The following is a 19,556-nucleotide window of genomic DNA, read 5'->3' as shown; positions in this document are numbered from 1 at the left end:
TGCTCTTCCCCTCCCGGGTGCGCCGGGCCTCCGCCTTCTCCTCGGCCAAAAGAAGGCAGGGCGGGCGGGCGTGTGCCTTCTGCCGCGTGGTCTGGCGAGGCCGAGGTTCTACGAATTTTGCTATGGAGCCATAATTGTAGGATAAGCGCAACTTCTCAAAGATGTGACAAGAGAAGCTGAGAGGGAGATGATTGCTATTTAACTTTGTTCCAATAGCAAATGTTTCTATCAAGTTAAATAAATTATAAGATATTAATGCATAATCAATTACACTGCTTCCAAGTTTAGAAATGAATGTATACTCGGCACAGTCGTCTATATGCTCGAGACCATTCAGTATGAGCAAGTGATGGCATGCTACTAATCGAGCTAAACAGATTCCCCCACTATTGATCTTTTGGTCTTTCAATTTCCTATTAAAAGGGAAGGCTGAATGGTCACATTCCTCTCCACGCCAAAGTTTTGAGGAGAACAATGCGCCGTTGTTGGGGCCAATCCTTGCATTAAAGTCTCCCATAATTATCAGATTTGCATTGGGGTAGGCAGACTCAAGGTCTAAAATATACTGGTCCAGTTCATCCCAATTATATCTTATAGAATCACATGACTGTGAGGGTGGCATATATACATTTACGAGCAGTGTAGAAAATGCGCCAGATTCCATTAAAGCTGCCATCGCAATAGATGTCAGAGACTGTAAAAGAGTTACTTGAATATCTAAAGAGGTGGAGACAAAAATCGCTAACCCCCCTTTTGCTCTGCCATTCGTTGAAGGAGTCGCTGGGAGGTGTAAAGAAATAAATCCATTTAAAAAGGGTTTAAAGGTTATCCAAGTCTCTTGAAGAAAAATGATATCGTGACTAGAGAGATAAGAAATCCACTCTTGATCATTTAGCTTAGAGTTCCATCCTGCAATATTCCATGAAAGAAAATGGAGGGGGTGCTTGGCTGAAAAGGAAAACTTAGGAACATTAGAAAAAGAAAAAGGAACAACAGGAGAAGTCAGGATAATACAATTTGGAGAAAAAGGGGATTGTCAATTAAATTCAGTAATTAGATTTAAAAATCCATTGACATCTCTATATACTGCTCCATTGTTAGTACTATCTAACTGCTTTGAGTTGGAGACAATTTGTGGAGATAAGGATTTCGATGTCCGTTGGGGGACCCAAGTTCCTCTGGAGCCAAGAATCTTGATCTAGCCCATCCCTCGTATTACACAAAATTCTTCTTTTATGTCATAACAATAAGTTAAGTTGGGAGATAGTGAATGAGCAACATTGCCCTGTGAATTTAATGAAAGAGTATGGTTCTGAAATAGAAGAGATCTCCAAAAGCATCTAGTCCATATAATTGCAGGAAATCCACTACCTAGAATCATAGAAAGGGACAGGACCTTAGTAACTTAGTTGTCACAAAATCATAGAATCATAGCATAGTAGAATTGGAAGGGGCCTGGATTTCCAACCCCTGCTCAATATTGTGGGGAACACCTTCTAATGAAGGTGGGTCATTGGAAACACATTAGATGAGTGCTCCAGCATCTGTACTGTCTCCTCATTGCCTTTCCAGCTTGAATCAAGATGTTGATGATTACCAACAAAGATCTAAACAGACAAGGCCAAGCAAAGCTATGACATTGCTTCATGTATCACATGTATAAACCAAAGCATGGCTACAAAGAGAATGACCACTCATCAGCTTTCAAATTCTGTTCACCTGGAGCCTCACCAAAGCCTGAGCCTGTATTATACAGCCACGAGAGTGGCTGTATACTATAGCCAGCATGGGTTTTTCACATTCCGCAATGTTAAATTGAAAATACCCCCATGCCATTCTGATGCTTCCCATAAGCTCATTTCAAAACAAAACCTTACAAAACTTATAGTCCTGAACTCAGAAATGCTTGCTTAATAACTCTTTCAATTTTCATGGTGATACACAAAACTTGACTCAGCAATACGACATGTGAGAAGGATCTTGGAATTGTCGTTGATCACAAGCCGAATATGAGCCAACAGATGTGGCTGCAAAAAAGGCAATTGCTATATTAGGCTACATTAATAGAAGTATAGTTTCCAAATCGCGTGAAGTATTAGTTCCCCTCTATTCAGCACTGGTTAGGCCTCATCTTGAATACTGCATCCAGTTCTGGTCTCCACACTTCAAGAAGGATGCAGAGAAACTGGAACAGTTTCAGAGGAGGGCAACAAGGATGATCAGGGGACTGGAAACAAAGCCCTATGAGGAAAGACTGAAAGAACTGGGCATGTTTAGCCTGGAGAAGAGAAGACTGAGGGGAGATGATAGCACTCTTCAAGTACATGAAAGGTTGTCCCACAGAGGAGGGCCGGGATCTCTTCTCAATTGTCACAGAATGCAGGACACAGAATAATGGGCTCAAGTTGCAGGAAGCCAGATTTCTAAAAACTTCCTGTTAGAGCCATATGACAATGGAACCAATTACCTAGAGAGGTAGTGGGCTGTCCGACACTGGAGGCATTCAAGAGGCAGCTGGACAGCCATCTGTCGAGAATGCTTTGATTTGGGAGTTGGACCTGATGGCCTTATAGGCCCCTTCCAACTCTACTATTCTATGATTCTATGATATTTTAAATAAAATATCAATATTGATATTTTCTCAAAATATTGATATTAATATCAATACTTTTCAGGTGACTTTTTAAAAAAATCCACTTTAGATTTTTTAGGGGGGAAAACCAGAAACCAGGCATGGAGAGAAGTTACTACAAAATTCTCTTCACAAAGATAGAGAATATAAGAAAGAATGATATAATCCAATGGCAATTCCCATTGCTAGTTACAAGGAGTGAAGGAAGTTTACTAGGGGAGAAACGGGAGGAAAGAAGGGAGGACTGGAAGACAGAGCAGTCGGAAGTTGCTGGATAAACGACTGGAAACAAAATGGAATTCATGGGAGAGTTAGTGGGTGGAGAAAATGGAATAGCTGAAAGTGACGATTCACCCACTCACTAAAAACCATTGAAGCAAACTGTTTTCAAAGATGTGTGGAGTGGAGCCATATTGTTCTAAACTTTTTGTATTATCACCGGATTGGGTTAGTGTGGATTTACAGGGGAAAACTGTGTGATAGCTTCTGTTCTCCAGTAACGTCATGTGAACCATGTGAATTAAAACGAGATGTGTGTAGCACCAAACACACACTAAACCACTGTGTAGATGAGCCCTTAGAATCCCTTAGCTTAAAAAGCAAGGGTGGGGAACCTGTGTCCTGGAACATTCCACTAGGTGGCTCTTGTGTGCCACAACCTTGGGAATAACCATTGGCCATACTAGCTGGGGATGATGGAAGTTAGGAGTCCAACAACATGTAGAGGCCACCTTGGCTTATTGCTAGTGACAGTTACCATCATCTGGTACAAAAGATAGCAGATTTCCTACAAAATAGGGAAGAGAGAGGGTAGAGAGACACACTTACTGTTCTGCTGGTTCCAGTGCATCTCCACCTCTCTTTTCTGAAAACAGGGGCACACAATGCTAGTCAAACACCTCCCCTTTTTACTGTAAAACCTGGTAGGATTAACTCAAGTGCAGATCAACCCATTGCCCCTCCAGCTGCGGCCAATGGAAACGCTTTGCTGTAGGCGACTAGTGTGCTCACAGCCATTGAAACAGCAGACCCGTGCATGCTTATAGAACATCTCCAAGGAACATGTATGACCTTTAAAAAATCCTGGTTATTAAACATTTAACCATTTGTTCAATTACAAACAAATACAAACTATCTCCTTCTTTCTTCTGTCCCACATTCCTTTCCCCATTCCCAGATATCTTTCTTGCCACCCAAAACAATTTCTGGGACAAGATGATCATGCCATCAAAACATAGTCAATATATTTCCTCCTGTCCACTGTGGTTTTAATGTTTTTATCAACCATAAGGGGCTATCCTGATTTTTAGCCATTAGACAAAATACATTAAAAATTATGTCCACATAACAGGCTATTTTTTTTAAAAAAAAACCAAGACTGTACAACAGTAGACAAATCAGTACTATGAACAGAAGGATTTGGTGTTGGGTTTCCTGATTGGGTGAGGAATGACAAAGAGAAAGCGGAGGTTGTGGCTGAAACTAACTTTTTTATAATTAAACATTCCACTAGGTGGCTCTTGTGTGCCACAATCTTGGGAATGATTAACCAGGCTGAAAAATGTGCATTTGGTATATAGGAACCTAGGAAAGAACTGGCAGGGATGATGGGAAGTAAATGCACTTTAAGAATTAGGAACCAACTGCATGTAACAGAACTATATCTAAAATATAGAATTATGTAAAAAATGGACCATTTGATTCAGGAAAGTTTTTTTTTTAAACCAAAAACCAACAACACAACACTCCACATAATTTAGGATTTCCTTCCTCCTCTCCCCAAAAGGATACAGAAAAATGTAGCACCTGGAGATGGTATGTTGAGTGGTAGGAAACTGGCAGAACTTTGATCTGAGTCACCTTAAGAATTTTGCTCATACTCAGTAGTCTCGGTAACACTTTCATATAATCACTTCATGATCGCAACATCAAAGGATTTACAAGTATTAAGGAATGCTCACACATTAAACTTGACAGATGTTGGCACATTTTTCAATGAAAATCAGTTACTCATTCAGCAGCAAGTCATCAATTGCTGAGAATTCAAGTGGGGATAAAAAAAAATCAAGGAGTATTTAGGCATGTGTGAGCCACACCAGCCTATTTCAAGGCTCTACATTTGCTGCTCTGTTTTGTGACCAACCTCTATACTTCCAAACTTTCTTTCAACTCCTCAGAACCATGGGATCAAAGGGTTACTGTATATGTTAATTCAGTCTGATGTCACAGTTTCTCTATGTACAGAATCAGTTACAGGACAGAGTCAACCAATGCAGAAACCTGAAAGGAACCACAAGGCAACTGAGTCCAGCTTCCCACCAAGGGCAAGGATCACGAGAGCTCAGCTCCAAAGTAGAGATGAGCAGAGATGACAAAAAAAAATCAGTAGGTCCTGCTTGTTTGCTTCTTGTCTATACCTCATCCTGAATTCTGGAAGCCATTTTCTATCTCTGGACTTATGGTTGAATTTTCCAGAGTGTGCCAGGTTCCTAAGATCCAGGTGCATGGCTGAATGCAGGAAACCAAAATGAACATTCACAGAGGCTTCCCATTTCAAAGCGGCACCACGACAATGCCATAATGCCCCGAAGTCTACATATGTGCAGCATGAACTCACATGAACCTAGCAGGTTGCACTGCAGTTCAAGGGATTTTCCTAGCAGACATCTCTCTTCTTCACAGGTATGAAGAGAGATGTCTTGTGAAGCAGTGGCACCTGCTGGGTTTATGTAAGTCCATGCCCAATTCCAAATCTGCTGCCAAAGTCTGGATTTTACTGGAATTCATACACATCCCTATCTGGCATGTATCTATAACAGAAGGGTTCGGCCTAGGAATATCAATAATAAGTAACAGATTATGCACAGAGTGAATTTTGCACACTCAGAGTAAGTACAGATCTCAGCCCACTCTTCAGCTCTTCACATCTAATATCTCTGATTAAACATTATGACATTTCAGGTTCAGAACATTAACATTCAGAACATCTGTCTTTAATGATCTTTACATTCTTCTGGGGGGAAATCCAGTGACCCTGTGAAGTCACTTGACTATGTGGTTCAGAACACCCTCTTCTAACACTGTTATCTTTCCATTCCTTATAAACATTCTGAATACAATAGCTGTTACATGTATGAATAGTGTCATTAGATAGTATAGTCACTAGGTGACATTGGACTTAGTTATACAGTAATGCCTCAGTTAACAAATTTTCCAGGAAAGAAGCTCCTTTTAACAAAGTCTTTTTGGGGTGTGGGGGGCAGGGGGTACACAGACATAGTCAGAATGTGGCTCCTTGTCTACTGGATTGCAGCTGCTGCAGGCAGCTTTCTCATGCATGGCTTGAGTGGTGCTCCTTGCCAAGGGTGTCCTGGAAGCTCTGTTTACTGCAGACACGTCTGCTCGAGTGTAGGGGAGGATGGCGCAGAGAGAGAGAGAGAGAGGAGCTTGCAGTATCCCTTAATTCAGATGAAGTCAGTAAAGCCATCTATCAAATGAAGAATAACAAAGCTAGGGGACCTGATGGGATTCCTGCTGAAGTCTTTAAAGAAGGTGGGCCTGAACTTACACAACAACTTCATAAGCTCATCGAAACAATCTGGATGAGGGAGGAGTTCCTGGAAGACTTGAGGGAAGCCATAATTATCACCCTTTTTAAGAAGGGTGATAGAACAGATTACGGGAACTATTGAGGTATCTCTCTTCTTGCTACCACAGGTAAAATCCTTGCAAGGATCCTCACAAATCACCTCCTGCCAATTTCAGAGGATGTCCTTCCCGAATCTCAAAATGGTTTCCGCCCTTCCAGGAGGACAGTGGACATGATCTTCACTGCACAACAGCTTCAAGGAAAATGCCGGGAGCAGAATTGACCTTTATATAAGGTGTTTATTGATCTGACTAAGGCCTTTGACACTGTGAATCGAACCGCTCTCTGGACCATTCTTCTGAAAACTGGATGCCCTGATAAATTTGTGAATATTTTGCAACTCCTTCATGACAACATGACAGCAACAATTTTGGACAACAATGGCTTTCAGAGCGATCCATTCAGAGTCAGATCAGGCAGTGTAAAACAGGGATGCGTCATTGCTCCTACCTTATTTGCTATCTTCATTGCTATGATTCTACACCTTATTGAGGGGAAATTTCCTACTGGTGTGGAAATCATATATTGAACAGATGGAAAGCTTTTTAATCTCAGTAGGCTGAAAGCAAAAAGTAAGATAATGTCAACCTCTGTCGTAGAACTTCAATATGCCGATGATAATGTAGTCTCTGCACATTCGGAGAAAGATCTTCAAACTATCCTAAATGTTTTTGCAGAAGCGTATGGAAAGCTTGGGCTCCCACTTAATATTAAAAAAACCAAAGTGCTTCATCAACAGGTGCAAACTAGTCCCTCTGTAGCACCATCACTTCAGCTTAATAGTGTGACTCTGGAGAACATTGATCACTTCCCCTATCTCGGCAGCCATCTCTCTGTAAATGCTGACATTGATGCTGAAATTCAGCATTGTCTGAGCTCTGTGAGTGCCGCATTCTCCCAAATGAAGCGTAGAGTGTTCGAGGATCAGGATATTTGCAGGGAGACCAAAATGCTTATTTACAAAGCCATTGTACTACCAACCTTACTATATGCCTGTGAAACATGGACCATTTATAAACGCCATCCCCAACTTCTTGAAAGATTCCGCCAATGCTGCCTCCGGAAAATTCTGCAAATTACTTGGGAAGACAGACTAATGTTAGCGTTTTGGAAGAAGCAAAGACTACCAGTGTTGAAACAATGTTCCTTCAACATCAACTTTGCTGGACTGGCCATGTTGTTCGAATGCCTAATCACCATCCTCCAAAGCAGCTACTTTACTCCCAACTTAAGGGTGGAAAACGGAACATTGGTGGACAGCAAAAGAGGTTTAAAGATGTTCTTAAAGCGAATCTTAAAAAAGTAACATGAACATCGAGAACTGGGAAGTCTTGGCCCATGAACGTCCAAAATGGAGGTCAGCTATTATCAAAGGTGCTATGGACTTTGAAGAAGAACAAATACCGGGCGAACAGGACAAACAAGCTAAGTGGAAGGCATGTCAAGCAAATCCTCATCGCTACTATCTTCCATCTGGAAACCTATGTCCTCACTGTGGGAGGCTGTGTGGATCCAGAATTGGCCTCCACAGTCACTTACGGACCCACTGTTAAAGACCTTATCTTGGAAGACAATCTTACTCAGTTACGAGTGATCGCCAATGAATGATGGCTGCCCGTTGCTTGCCTGCTTGAGTGTATGAAGAGAACTGTGCTCAGAGCTTTGGATTAGTATAGGATAGGGTTACCAGATCACAAGCATCCCAAACCTTGAGATTTCAGGGGTGTGTCCTAGTGATGTCATGGGGGCATGCCCTAGTGATGTCATTAAGCATGATACGTTAAGTGTCAACCACAGTTGCTTGGAGCATACCACTCAAACAAAAAAAATTCTTTCATTCAAATTAAGATAGAAATCTTAGCTAAATGAGGGTGTTTCCAGGTCCAGCTGAAGTGATGGGATCATTCCTTCTCACCTGCTTAGAGAGCATGGGTAAGGAACATTTAATCTAGCTTACTTGCTTCTGGCAAGAAGGGTTTAAGTGCCTTCAGGCCAGGCCAGTCACCAGAAGGCCATTGTGGGAAGAAAGCCTAGTGTTGTGGAGATGTTGGATGGGAGCACTCAAGAGTAAAGATGGATGCCCCTGAAGGCTGCAATTCTAAACACACTTACCAAGGGACTAAGCCACATAGAACTCAACAGTACTTACTTCTGAGTAGATATTGTTGGGATTGTGCTGTTGATAAGGCTTGACTAGGGATCCTCTGCAAATATATCCATATCAAGGCAGGGTTGGCAGCCCTGGAATGTCCTGCCTGCTTTTTAATGTGGCTGCTCCAAACTAATTTACAAACTTGACCCTTCACTGCAGAGAAAGTTTGAGAAATGATTAAGAGTTAAGAAGATTCTCTACTCTTTCCTGCCTACTATGTGGGCTGCTATAAACTCACGTTGACAGCCAACCCAATTCCAGTAAGTAATAATTGACAGAGAGAAAACACACAGGCAGTAGATTGGGAACAACAACAATTGAAGCCACACTTCCCAGTATGGGACTTCTCTTTTACTACTATTGGCAAGAAACAAACCATGAAAATAACAAGGTGCATCATCAGTGTGTTTAAGGGGATTGAGGTGACCACATGGAACCACGTTGTTGCTTCTATGGATGTAAGGCAGTGAGGTTAAAAGTAAATGAAACACAAATAGAAAAAGAACAGTGATGATTTCCTAAATGCAATACCATGCCAACTACAACAAGATTCCTATGAGTACGACAGAAAACTCACCATTCTTCAACTAGTCAGAATTCCTAACTGAAAACCAAAACTAAAAAATCCTGGCAGCCAGTCAGCCAAGTCACAGAAATCCCAGAATGCTTCAGCACAGAATGCTACAGCACAATTGCTGACATGAGTGAGACCCTATACACACATAATATTTCCACTCTGAAATCTGCACTGGTTGCCAATTTGCTACCAGGCCAAGTTCAAGGTGTGCTTTCCATGTTACAGGTTCCACACAGTACTTATTCTGCTCTTGTAAGAAATCAATTCTTTAGTGTGGCCGTACCTACGCTTGGAACTCCCTGCCTATTGACATTAGGCAGGTGACTCATGGTACTAATTTTGGCACCTGCTAAAACATTTTTGTTTAGGCAAGCCTACCCAGGCATGTAGAAGCTATTATGATTTTTATCTGTTTTTAACTCATTGTTGGTTTTATTGTTTTAATTGTTTTTAAATACATTTTAAATACATGTCTTTAACTGATTTTGCCAGTAATTATATTGTTTTAATTCTTTCTATAAACTGCTTTGAGATTTTTTTTACAATAAAGTGGTATATAAATGTAGATAAAATACATACATAAATTTGGGAGTCACTGTGGCCCTTGGGTCTCTTTCCTCTTTTAGGCACAAAGGAATCAGGCCATTTGATACCATCTAGCTCAGTACTGATGACATGGGCTCACATTGGCTCTCCAGGATTCCAGGCAATAGTCTCTTCCAGAGATAGAATTTTGGACCTTTGCATGGAAAGCATCTGCCCTACCACTGAGCTACAACCCTGTTTTTAAAAGTATCTTTTAAAATTGTTCTTTTAAATTCACTAATGAATGCACAGCATACTAGGGCAGATCCACACCATGCACTGAAAGCAGATTCAACATACATTTGAAGCACACTAATCCCATCACAGAATCATGGGAACTGTAGTTTGTTAAGGGTGGTGGGAACTATAACTGTGAGGGGGAAACTACATTTCCCAGGATTCTTTGGGGGAAGTCATGCATTTTAAATGTGAGTTGGATATACTTTAAATGTATTATGTGGATTTGCATTGCTTCATAAACTTTGCCTGCATATAAATCATTTTAATTAAATTTTAACATGGAAATCAGCTACAAAGTTTACTAGGTGACCATGGGCTACTCACCACCTCTCAGCCTAACCTGCCCCTCAGGGTGAAAACAACAGAGGGGGAATGTGGCCACCCCAAGGAAGAAGGGCACACTTGAAATGCAGAGGAAATAATAATTTGTAAATAATAATTTACAAACATAGTGTGAAATAAGATATATATCAAGACATAGCATGAAGAAATATTTATATAAGCATGAATGTCAAAGATGTTTATTATTTACACAACCTGTGAAAATATTTATAGTGCAATCCTATGCATGTTTACTCAGAAGCAAGTCCCAATGTATTCAGTGGGGCTTACTCAAACACTGAAGCATGCACAGGACTGCAATTCAGTGATAAGGAACTTCACTCACCCAACCCAAAATTCAGAATCATGCCACTTTAAGCTGTTTTGCAACTGTTTTATACTTGTTTTATGGTCATTGGATTTTAAAGGGCTTTATTTCTTGTTGTGAGCTGCCTTGGTTTCCAACCCTACCTGACAAAGTTGTTGGAAATATTCTATATATACACACACTGGACATGCAAAAATGCATACACACCACATAATAGTTTATTGTCAAAACCAGCTGGCAATTGCAGAACATTGTTTTAGAAAAAATATTTGTTTCCTGCCAAATAAAAGCAGTGACGCCTAAGTAAGCCCTGCCTAACTGCTTTAAAAAAAAAAAAAGATCGGAGGAGGAGAGAAAGATTTACAATACAATCCTTTTCTATGTTCACTCAAAAATCCCATTGATCTTCAGGACAATCCGAACCATCTCTACTCAATGGTATGAAATGGACTGCCTTCAAGTCGATCCCAACGTATGATGAATAGAGTTTTCATGGTAAGCGGTATTCAGAGGGGGTTTACCATTGCCTCCCTCTGAGGCTAGTCCTCCCCAGCTGGCTAGGCCTGCTCAGCTTGCCACAGATGCACAACCAGCCCCTTCCTTGTCCACAACTGCCAGCTGGGGGGCAAGTGGGCTCTTTGGGGCTATGCAGATTGCTCACGGCTGCACAGGTGGCAGGGCACGTAACCCCTGAGCCACTCACTGTGGGGGTGATCTTTAGCTGGCCCTTGACACCCAGGAGATGAGTGGGAATTTGAACTCACAGACTCTGGACTCCCAGCCAGGCTCTCCTCCCCACTGTCCTACTGAATTCAATGGGGTTAGCTCCCAGGTATGTAAAGCATTGCTGCTTTACTCCCAGAAAAGCTTCATGTTGGGAAGATTTTCAAAACAGGTTATGAATAAGACAAACTACCCTCTTCAACAGTCCAGTAAAATTTAAACTTGTTTGACTCCATAATTAGAAAAGTATAACAGTACAGCATGTACACTTTTTAAAAGTTCTGTTCAAAAATTATTTGAAAGATAAAATGTATATGCCAGTTTTGCAAGTAATAAAAAACCTGCATGTACACTTTTATTATAATTACAACTAAAATTGTTTACTGTGCATGCCCACCAAGATCCTGCTGCAATCTTCTGTTGTAGTGCAAACCTATGCATGTTTACTCAGAAGCAAGTCCCAATCCTGTACAGAGAAAGTACCCTTTACGCTGCTGAAAACTATAAATATACTGAATTCCTGATGTGAGACAAGCAGGAAAAGGAAACTGTTCTTAGAACTTGAAGTGGGGTTTAGGTATTGCCAGGGGCCAACAAATCTTATCAATCACAATCCTGACTTAACGTATTGGCTAAAAACCTGAAAGGGCAGGGATTAGAGCAGCCCACACTAACAGAAGTTGCAGGGGTGGCGACTGACATTTTGGTTTATATTGTTTGAACCAGACCACCTATAAACTTTTTTTTTTTAATGAAAGCTAAGAGTCCGGAGATTAAGGTTACTCACCTGGAGAGGACCCCCAAGAATCGGAGTCTGTGCATGTGGGACACAGTGTGGGGGTGGCAAATTTGGACAAACTTTGGCTGCTCCTGGGCACTAACATCACTAGTTAGTGATGTCCCAGAATCTTCTGCATGCAGCATGTGTAGCTCTACTTCCAAATACAGCCCATTCCTTTAATTTAGGGGGAGACATAAATTAGGGCCCTCCAGATGTTGTTGGACTCTGTGATGTTCCTGTGTCTGTGGGATTACCACCTCCTGATTCCCAAATGCCTGGATCAGGAAATCCCCAGGAAGTCCACCTCAGCCTGGGTCAGATATGCCCTCTGAACCACAAGCTTCAACAACACCATTTTCCCCCCAAAAGGTGACCACTGGTGTAATCTGACTATAAAATTGGTATAGATATAGGTACGGAAGAAGTGCGTAGTATGGTAGCACTCTTGACCAAGCTGACATATGGGATTTTGAATCAAACAAATAAACGTTATTAATACAAGATGTTAAATGTGATAGTAAATGAATAAGTTGTTATTGTCCCTATCCTACCTACCTATCCTACTACACTAATCCTAATGAAATCCTCCCCCAAAACCACAGCCCTTCTCATTAGACGTTCTCTTCTTGATCCCTAATCCTATCTAACTCTGTCAAACCTCAACTGTTTTTCTCTTTAAAACTCCCCTCAGAATTCTCACTTACAAATCCCCTCACCTGTCAGTCATATCTCATCTGCACCTACTAACATTGTGTTAACACCTTCTTACCTGAACCCAATTTTAAAAGTTTTAAACATATAAATAATTCTGATTTCATTACAGACTTCAGTTCCCATCAGCCTCAGCTAGCATGGCCAATGGTCTCAGGAATGATGGGAGCTGAAATCCAGCACCATCTGGAGAAGCACAGGTTCTCTATTCATGCTTTATTTACATCCTTTTTGTGTTGAAGTAAGGTTTTGATTAACATGTTAAATAAGAGCATCATATATGTACGATAAAACTCGGGAGGGGGATCTGAAAGTATCTCAGATGCTATTTAAAACATGAATGGAAAGGTCTCCACCCTTACTTGTGGAACTGCGCAAATGAAGCATTCAGAATTGCCATTTTGTCATTCACTCTTTCATGACAAGTTTAGAAGACTTTGTATATGTAATATTTAGCTACATGAAAGAAAAGCACCAACTGGGCTTTCCTAGGGAAAAACAACAGCGCATTTCCTCCAATCAGAAGGAAATTAACAGCAGTTAATTGGGCCCTTCCAAAGGGAGTTCTTCGTTTCCAAAATAAACTTTTTGGGAGAAGACACCTTAATCAGGAAGTTCCAGTTTGTCAAAGGAGCCGATGGCTGACTAGACGTTACCACATCCCCTTTAACTCATTTCACATGGGGTCAGCATAATATTTACACACTCTTCTATGTGTGCAGAACAAGATGTTACTCACTAGAGTTGCCAATGTTAGACTTAAGAAAATGAATAGTATGTCCATGTGTTGTGCGGCGTGCCAGTGATCCATTCAAGGCTGGGCATTGTGGCCTTTTTGCCACACACAGAACTAACTTTATTAAAACATCACTGCTGAGTCAAAAATAAAACCCCTTCAAATTGACTTGAACTACAAACAGGCAGACGCAAATCTGATGTGCGTGAGTTACGGTGAGGGAATTTAGACCTTTATCAAATACTTTCAGAAGATTTTCACTTGTGCGTTCTCAAACATTACAAGTTTGCATTTCTTCTGTGTTCATCTTCTGACTGTTTCCCCCACCAACAATTTTAGGATAGTTTTTGTGTGAGTATAGTGTGCAGCATTTTTGTATAGGGGAGAAGTCATGGTTTATACACATGAACCCTTCATAAATCAGGCATTTTGGATTTAGGAATCTATTTCTGTGTACAAATGAGACACCCTCTCATGTTCAGTTTGTGAGACGTAAATCATGGAAAGTTTTAAATACCTCATGAAGGCCCATCTATTTATGCAAACTTCCCTGGCTGATAAGATTCATTACCTTGCTTTATTTTACTGATAGATTTTTAAAATTTATACATGTATTTCTTAATATTTTTGTTAAAATGCAGCAATATTGATTTCTTGTGATTTGTTTTTTATCTAAACCACTTAAGCATCTCACATATTAAACAGAATATTAATATTATAAACACACATATGAAGTGACTTTTAGGGCTGTTTCGTATTACTTTAATGGGTAAACAATACAAGCATGTGTTATATACACTTTGAAGTTGTAACATTTTAAGCATAAGTCCATTTTTGTAATATATTTATTTAAAAAACACTCAGGTGTGCCATTAACATATTTGATGTAGAGTTAAGGACAGTTGCAAATCACTGGCAGATGTTTTTGGAGGTGTGAAAGAAAATTGTGCAGATGCCTCAAATATTGCCATTTTTGTGGATACACAAAACTACAGTGTGTGAACTGGTGTTCTACTAGCCGTCTCAGCCCTGTCTTCCCTGTGAAGGGAAGATCTAGAATTACCGTCTGCTCTATCCTATCCCAGACTTTCCCTTTGAAACATAGGAAGCTGCCTTGTACTGAGTCAGACCATTGGTCCATGTAGCTCACTATTATAAAGTGACTGGTAGTGTCCATACAGGGATCCTGACAGGGATCACTCCCAGCCCTACCAAGAGGTACCATGGACTGACCCAGTACCTTCTCCATCCAAAGGATGTACTCTAGTAGTGTGTTATGCCCCTTTCCCTTGCTTGGGAAAACAATTGCAGCACTGGAAATTATGGGACATAAGGTGACTGTTTGACACTTTCAAAATCGTTGTTATGTGCCTGCAAGTTGATTACGACTTATGGTGATCCTATGAATCAGTGACCTCCAAGAACATCTGTCATGAACCACCCTGTTCAGATCTTGTAAGTTCAAGTCTGTGGCTTCCTTTATGGAATCAATCCATCCCTTGTTTGGTCTTCCTCTTTTTCTACTCCCTTCTGTTTTTCCCAGCGTTATTGTCTTTTCTAGTGAATCATGTCTTCTCATTATTTGCCCAAAGTATGATAACCTCAGTTTCATCATTTTAGCTGCTAGTGATAGTTCTGGTTTAATTTGTTCTTTTTCGCAGTACAAAACTCTCCTCCAACACCACATTTCAAATGAGTTGATTTTTTTGTTAGCCACTTTTTTCACTGTCCAACTTCCGCATCCATACATAGAAATCGGGAATACCATGGTCTGAATGATCCTGATTTTAGTGTTCAGTGATCTTTGCATTTGAGGACCTTTTCTAGTTCTCTCATAGCTGCCCTCTCCAGTCCTAGTCTTCTTCTGATTTCTTCACTATTGTCTCAATTTTTGTTAATGACTATGCCAAGGTATTGATAATCCCTGAGAAGTTCAATGTCCTCGTCAACTTTAAAGTTACATAAATCTTTTGTTGTCATTACTTTAGTCTTCTTGATGTTCAGTTGTAGTCATCCTGACATCTCTTTTATAGAGTTCTTCAGTGTATTGCTTCCATCTTTCTTTTATTTCATCTTAGTCAGTCAGTGTGTTCCCCGTTGATTATTCAACATCCCTACACTTGGTTTAAATTTCCCTTTCATTTCTCTTATCTTTTGGAATAGGGCTCTTGTTCTACCCTTTTTGTTGTCCTCTTCTCTTTCTATACAATAACTATTGTAATAGTTCTCTTTGTCCCTACGTATTAGTCGCTGTATAGTTGCATTTAGGTTTCTGACCATGTTTCTGTCTCCTTTTGCTTTCCTTCTCTCTTTAACCATTTTAAGAGTTTCTTCAGTCATCCATTGAGGGCTTTCTCTCTTTTTAACTAGAGGTATTGTCTTTTTGCATTCTTCCCTGATAATGTCTCTGACTTAATTCCATAGTTCTTCTGGTTCTCTGTCAACTAAGTTTAAAGCCTCAAATCTGTTCCTTATTTTATCTTTATATTCTTCTGGGATGTTATTTAAATTGTATTTTGGCATTATGATTCCTTTGTTGTTCTTCTTTAGCTTTACTCTGATTTTTGATACGACCAGTTCATGATCTGTACCGCAGTCTGCTCCTGGTCTTGTTTTTGCAGAACGTATGGAACTTCTCCATCTTCTGCTACCAATGATATAATCAATTTGATTACTACATTGACCATTTGGTGATGTCCACGTGTACAGTCATCTTTTCGGTTGCTCAAAAAATGTGTTTGCAAGAAACAAATTATTGGCTTCACAGAATTTGGCAAGTCTTTCTCCTGCTTCATTTCTCTCTCGTAAGCCCCATTTCCCCACAGTTCCTAGTTCTTCTCTGTTCCCTGCTTTTGTGTTCCAGTCCCCCATGATTATCAGCACATCTTGTTTTGGTGTGTGATCAATTTCTTCTACGTAAAAATTTTACGTACTTCTACGTAAAATCTCTCCAATTCCTTTTCTTCCGCATTTGCCGTTGGAGCATAGACTTGGATGATGGTTATGTTAATAGGTTTTCCATTAAATCTCATTGATATAACTTGCTCAGACCTTGCGTTATAGCTCTTAATCAGTTTTGCTACATCACTTCTTACTATTAAAGCAACCCCGTTTCTTCTTAATTTCTCATTTCCTGCATAAAATATTTTGTAGTTTCCTCTAGGATGCACACCTAAATTGGTGAGGGGATTTGAGAGTGTTGAAGAAGCTGAGAGCAATGCCGTCAGGAATCTAGACCAAGAGGCTAGACTCCTAGCAGGGGCACCCAAGGCAGAATGGTCAAAGCTAAGACACCAGACTAAGATGCATCCAAACTCAGAGGAAGGCAATGGTAAACCACCTCTGAATACCTCTTACCACGAAATCCTATGAACTTTCAAAATACTGAAGGTAAATTTGATCAGGAAATCAAGTCGAATGGCTTTAAAAAAGGATTAGACAAATTCATGGAGGATAATGCTATCTATCAGTGGCTACTAGCCATGACGGCTATGCTCTGCCTCCATAGGCACAGGCAGTATGCTTCCAAATACCAGTTGCTGGAAACCACAGGAGGGAAGAGTGTGCTTGTGCTCAGGTTCTGCTTGTGAGCTTCCCATGGGCATCTGGTTGTTCACTGTAAGAACTAGACTGGACTAAAAAGACCACTGGCCTTTGCAGCAGCCTCTTTTGTTCTTAGCTACCCCAGTTACTGGTTTATGAGTTCTCTGTGCCAATATCATACAAAGGAAAGGTGTTAACTGATTATATTTCTATTTACAAGGCTATACTTTAAAACCATTCCCAAAGTTGTCTCCCATGGACCACCTGAAATTGCTGATGGTCTTGGCAGACTTCATGATTTTTCTGCCATTTTTCCATTAAAATTCCAATCGTGTTTTTCTGAATGAATATCTGAATGAAGCTTGGGGACCACAGTTTGGGAACCCCAGACCTAGATTATTCACATATAAAACTGTACAAATATATGATGGTACAAGGAGGTTATTATTACCAAAGTCAGTTGTAAATGGACTGGTTTGTGTATAGCAGCTTCACCAACCTGGTGCCCTCCTGGTGTTTTGGACTACAATTCCCATCAGGCCCAGCCAGCATATCTGTGTCGGCTGGAGCTGATAGGAGAGGTAGTCCAAAACATCTGGAGGACACCAGGTGGGCGAAGGCTGGGTTGTTGTTTTTTAATTTAAAAAATGCTTTTGGCCTCAACGTTGCTTTAATTACTTCAGTGACATTTTCTCCCGCTTTCTCTTAAATCAAACTGAGTCCTTTCTGTGAAAAAGCTGCATGTATTTCTGTCAATTCCTCACCAACTTTTATATTACCAAATGTTAAGTTATTAAACATTTTATGAAAATGTTGACTTTCTAGAGCATTTTTGATCAACACATTTTATTGCACTATAAAATGGAAGTATTTCTCTATCACCTTATGCACTCCAGCAAGCTGTAAAATCAGTATATTGAAAAGTTTCTTGTGTGGCATAAACACACTCTCCATTCTTTGTTCATAATCAAATCAAATGTTCTTATTCTTAAATATTGTTAAAGTAGCTAACAGATATTTCAGTAATGAGTTTATTATGTGCTTCAGGCAATCCAAATAAGGAAACCTACTATTAACACACTGTCTTCCATTAGGCAGGGTGATGTGGCCCTCCACACCATAGACTTTGGGGCAGCAGTAAAAATCAGAAAATGGTTAATAACTACGGCTACAATCTGAAACCTTGGCTGGCAATGGTAGGTGGTGCAGCCACCTCTGCAACACTTGTGCCAGCCAGGCATAAGATGGGGGGGGCAAGAAAAATGCCCCTACACTGCACCAACTTCCAGGCAGTAGTGTAGTGACAAGTTCAGATGTGCAAGGTCCCTACATGATAGTCATGCCACCCCCCTCATAGCCACATCCCATCATTCACTTGCTTGCTTTGTCATCTCCGCACTCCTCAGTCCTTCCCACATGCACCTTCTCCCAGAACAACAGATGTCCATAGGAGCCAATCAGCATGCTAGAGGAGAGTGTTAGCTACTGAGAGGAGTCTTCTCAGTGGCCAGCTCATCTCCTTTCACTCTGATTGACTCCAATCAGCAGGAAAGGACAAGGAACCATGTAAGGAGATTCTTCTCAGTGGCTAACACACTCCCCTTTCATGCTGATTGCCTCATAGGATGCTGGAGGCATAGTGACCCTGCTGGGACCCTGCTCCTAAAAAAGGGATCTAAAACCACCTGAGACCCTGGACCACTACACCCCTGCTTCCAGGCTCGTGCAGCAAAGTTCCAGACCTGGCCTGTTGCCATCATTTCAGGGTTCACACAGAATCCAGCAAATCCTGCATTAGGCTAGACCTGCTCTGTTTTGGAAGTTTCTACAGGTTGCTTCCACCTACCATTTGGATGTCTTCATTGGATTGCTCCTTGACAGTGGAACTTTGCTGTCAGGCATAGCTGGGCATTAAGACACACCTCCTCTACCCAATCCCCCCTCCAGCATGGTAGATAGGGGGTTGGATTGCTCTCTTATATTTTTAACACCATGCACCCATCCAATGCCATTTGAATCCGTTTCAGGCACCAAAAAATCTTAAAGTTCTGTGTTACCACCCATACATTGTGACTTCAGAAACTTTTAACAATTGGAGCTGAGCAGATATGGCTAGTAAATTTATCCAACTGCTGGTTAGTATAATTAGAATTACTTGTTATTGTGATTGTATATTCTCCATATTTTTGTATACTGCCATGTTTTCGGAGGAAGGGCAGGATATTGATTGAATATTTTTGCCAGCGTTACAAAAGACAAGAAAATGCACAAGGTTCAAGATTCATTCCCCCCACTTATAAATAGCCATTGTCTCGTGCAGCCGAGTTGCCTTAAGTTTTCATGTAGCCAATAATGCATTTGTAAGTTGAGGCAGTCGAAGTAATTGCTTTTCCACACATCTATATTTCCCTTGAAATCTTAGTGCAGTTCCTCATCGTATCAGCAGAATACTCTTTTTACTTTTTTAAAAAAAGAAAACACTTTTGTAATAAAGGACTTTCATTAATATGTAGATTCACATTTACAGTTGAACTTCTCAAAATGACAGGAAGCACCACTACATTCTGACATACCCCAA

This window comes from Rhineura floridana, chromosome 4, assembly GCF_030035675.1.
Source record: "Rhineura floridana isolate rRhiFlo1 chromosome 4, rRhiFlo1.hap2, whole genome shotgun sequence".
NCBI classification, from domain to species: domain Eukaryota; kingdom Metazoa; phylum Chordata; class Lepidosauria; order Squamata; family Rhineuridae; genus Rhineura; species Rhineura floridana.
The sequence above is the reverse complement of the archived record's forward strand: the minus strand, read 5'-3'. Positions refer to the sequence as shown.